Source organism: Coturnix japonica, unplaced genomic scaffold, assembly GCF_001577835.2.
Source record: "Coturnix japonica isolate 7356 unplaced genomic scaffold, Coturnix japonica 2.1 chrUnrandom1192, whole genome shotgun sequence".
Classification (NCBI taxonomy): Eukaryota; Metazoa; Chordata; class Aves; order Galliformes; family Phasianidae; genus Coturnix; species Coturnix japonica.
Window position 1 is genome coordinate 1 of NW_015440489.1, and position 4,094 is coordinate 4,094.

The following is a 4,094-nucleotide window of genomic DNA, read 5'->3' on the forward strand; positions in this document are numbered from 1 at the left end:
CGTGATAGGGGGGGATATGGAGGGTTATATGGGTTCAGTGGGGGGATATGGTAGGTGAGTGTGCATATCTGGGAGGTATTATATACTCGTGTGTTTATAAAGGTTAGGAGGGGGTGGGGATATGATCACTCTACGTGACATGATGGGGGCAATGATGGGGTATATGGTGGGGTTATGGGGTCTATGGGGTCTAGTGGTGCGGGTAATATGGGAGTTATGGGGGGATATGACGGGGCAATATGGGGGATATTTGGGGGATATGGTGGGATAGCAATGGGGGGATATGGGGGGATAATAGGGGGATATGGGGGGGATATGGGGGATATAGGGGGATATGGGGGGATAATGGGGGATATGGGGAGGATAATGGGGGGATTATGGGGGGATACTGGTTTGGGCGGATAATTATTTTGTTGGGGGGATATGGGGGGTATTTTTTTACGCGGGGGTCAGAGGGGGATAAATGGGGGTATATTGGGCTCTATGGGGGATATAGGGGGGTCTAATAATGGGGGATAGGGTGGGATATAGGGGGATAGTAGGGGGATATAGGGGTATGACAATGGGGGGGATATGGGGGATATAGGGGGTAATATTGGGGGATAATGGGGGTCCTAAAATGGGGGTACTATGGGGGTCTACTATGGGTGGGATATAGGGGGATCATATGGGGTCTATGGGGGAGATGGGGGGGATATGGGGGATATGAGGGGATATGGGGTGGGTCTATTTGGGGGGATGCTGGATAATAAGTGGGATTAGCGTTAAGTAATTTTCTGTATGGGTCTATGGAAGGGGGATAGTAGTTGGGGTGGTCTATGGGGAATATAGGGGGTGCGGAATAATGTGGGCTGGTTTATTGGGGGGATAATAGGGGTTATGGGGTGGGGCATATAGGGTGTGTGATAAGATAGAAGGGGATATGGGGGTGTCTATGGGGTCTAATGGGTGATATAGGTTAAGGGCAATATGGGGGAGTAATTTTTGGGGGGGATTAAAGTTGACGACGGGGGTGGGATTGGTTGGTTATGAGATTGATGGGGGATATGGGGGGGTCGGACCTAGGTAAGTGCCGTGAGGTTGGGAGGGGAGAGACTGATTCAGGGTCTATGGGGGGTGTACGGATGCGTACATGATGGGGTCATATGATGGGGGATTCTATAAGGGTATTGGTGGGGTTATGGGGGGGATATAAGGGGGATATTAGGGGATATGGTGGGAATATAGGGGGTATACTGGGGGGATATAGGAGGATATGGGGGGTAATGGGGTTTGGGGGGATATGGGGTTATAAGGGTGGTAATATGGGGAAATATGGGGGTAATCATGGGGCTATGGGGGGTCTAAAATGGGGGGATATGGTGGGTCTATGGGGGCTTGTATGGGGTCTATGGGGTCTATGGGATATAGGGGGGGTCTTGGGGGGATATTTAGGGGGATATTTAGGGGGATATGGGGGTATGGGGAAAATGGGGTCTATGGGGGGATATGGGTGGTTATGGGGTGATACGGGGTACAATGGGGGAGATAGAATGGCAGCCATCTTGGCACCGCAAGGGATGCTGGGTAGGGTTGTCGGCCATCTTGGAACCCCAAGGCCTTCTGGGATGGCTTGTGTCGGCCATCTTGACACCCCAAATCCTTCTGGGAAGGGGTGGCGGCCATCTTGTTGCCGCAAGGGATGCTGGGAAGGGTCGTTGGCGGCCATCTTGGCACCCCAAGGCCTTCTGGGAAGAGGTGTCAGCCATCTTGGCACCGAGGGAAAGGAAGTGTGGCGGCCATCTTGGTGCCGCAAGGGATGCTGTGAAGGATTGGCGGCCATCTTAGTGCCGCAGTGTCTACTGGGATAGGTCGGCGGCCATCTTGGCACCCCAAGGCCTTATGGGAAGGGGTGGCAGCCATCTTGGTGCAGCAGTGTCTACTGGGATGGGTAGGCAGCCATCTTGGCACCTCAAGGCATGCTGGGAAGGGGCGGCAGCCATCTTGGGACCGCAAGGGATGCTGGGAAGGATTGTTGGCATCCATTTTAATACCACAAGGCCTTCTGGGAAGGGGTGTCGGCCATCTTGGAACCCCAAGGCCTTATGGGAAGGATTGTCGGCCATCTTGGAGCCCCAAGGCCTTCTGGGAAGGGGTGTCGGCCATCTTGGAACCCCAAGGCATTCTGGGATGGGTCGGCGGCCATCTTGTCATCGCAAGGGATGCTGGGAAGGGGTGGCAGCCATCTTGGCACCTCAAGGGATGCTAATAAAGGGTGGCAGCCATCTTGTCACCGCAAAGCCTTCTGGGATGGCTTGTGTCGGCCATCTTGCTGTACTCACGGCAGCCTGCAGGCCGAGGCGGAGGCGGACGCCATGTTGTGGGGTGACGGCGTTGGGGGCGGCTTTGAGCACGGCCTCCAATAGGGCCAGGACACGAGGGAGGTGACGAAGACGACGGCGACGAAGGACATGCCAACAGGCACACAGCGCCACCCGGAGGGCGGAGGGGGAACTGCAGGGGGATAGGGACATATANGGGGGATATAGGGGGATATGGGGGGTAATATGGGGTCTATGGGGGGATATGGGGGACAATGGGAGGCAATGGGGGGGAGATAGAATGGCCGCCATCTTGGCACCGCAAGGGTTTCTGGGAAGGGTTGGCGGCCATCTTGTTGCCACAAGGGATGTTGTGAAGGGGTGGCGGCCATCTTGGCACCCCAAGGCCTTCTGGGAAGGGGTGTCGGCCATCTTGGTGCCACAGTGTCTACTGGGATAGGTCGGCGGCCATCTTGGCACCCCAAGGCCTTATGGGAAGGGGTGGCAGCCATCTTGACACCCCAAATCCTTCTTGGAAGGGGTGTCGGCCATCTTGGAACCCCAAGGCCTTATGGGAAGGGGTGGCAGCCATCTTGGTGCAGCAGTGTCTACTGGGATAGGTCGGCGGCCATCTTGGCACCCCAGGGCCTTATGGGAAGGGGTGTCCGCCATCTTGGAACCCCAAGGCCTTCTGGGAAGGAGTGTCGGCCATCTTGGAACCCCAAGGCCTTATGGGAAGTGGTGTTGGCCATCTTGGGACCGCAAAGGCTTCTGGGAAGGGGTGGCGGCCATCTTGGCACTGAGTAAAAGGAAGTGTGGCGGCCATCTTGGTGCTGCAAGGGATGTTGGGAAGGGGTGGCAGCCCTCTTGTCACCGCAAAGCCTTCTGGGAAGGGCTGGTGGCGGCCATCTTGGTGCCACAGTGTCTACTGGGATGGGTAGGCGACCGTCTTGGCACCGCAAGGGCTTCTGGGAAGGGGTGGCGGCCATCTTGTTGCTGTAAGGGATGCTGGGAAGGGTTGGCGGCCATCTTGTAAGACCCATAAGGGAAAAGAAGGATGGCAGCCATCTTGGCACTGCAAGGGATGCTGGGAAGGGGTGGCAGCCATCTTGGAACCCCAAGGCCTTCTGGGTAGGGTTGTCGGCCATCTTGGAACTCCAAGGCCTTCTGGGTAGGGTTGTCGGCCATCTTGGAGCTCCAAGGCCTTCTGGGAAGGGGTGTCAGCCATCTTGGGACCCCAAGGCCTTATGGGAAGGGGTGTCGGCCATCTTGGAACCCCAAGGCCTTATGGGAAGGGGTGGCGGCCATCTTGTCACCCCAAGGCCTAATGGGAAGGGGTGTCAGCCATCTTGGAACCCCAAGGCCTTCTGGGAAGGGGTGTCAGCCATCTTGGAACCCCAAGGCCTTCTGGGAAGGGGTGTCGGCCATCTTGGAACCCCAAGGCCTTCAGGGAAGGGGTGTCGGCCATCTTGGTGCCGCAGTGTCTACTGGGATAGGTCGGCGGCCATCTTGGCACCCCAAGGCCTTCTGGGTAGGGTTGTCGGCCATCTTGGAACCCCAAGACCTTCTGGGAAGGGTCGGCAGCCATATTGTTGCCACAAGGCATGCTGGGAAGGGTCGGCGGCCATCTTGGCACCGCAAGGGATGCTGGGAAGGGGTGGCGGCCATATTGTCACCACAAGGGATGCTGGGAAGGTTTGTGGCAGCCATCTTGGCACCTCAAGGGATGCTAATAAAGGGTGGCAGCCATCTTGTCACCGCAAAGCCTTCTGGGATGGCTTGTGTCGGCCATCT

The 4,094-nt window shown here is 56.9% G+C and overlaps 1 long non-coding RNA gene across 1 annotated transcript in view; it reads right to left on the reverse strand.

Annotated features, from left to right (window-relative positions):
• Positions 1–2,180: 2,180 nt before the first annotated feature.
• Positions 2,181–4,094, reverse strand: part of LOC107307866 — a 3,684-nt gene continuing 1,770 nt past the window's right edge. Inside the window, exons 2-3 of the long non-coding RNA XR_001552532.2 lie at positions 2,322–2,493; positions 2,181–2,204 (exon numbers count right to left, since the gene is read on the reverse strand). This is a non-coding gene — a long non-coding RNA (uncharacterized LOC107307866). The remainder of the gene's footprint in view (positions 2,205–2,321; positions 2,494–4,094) is intronic.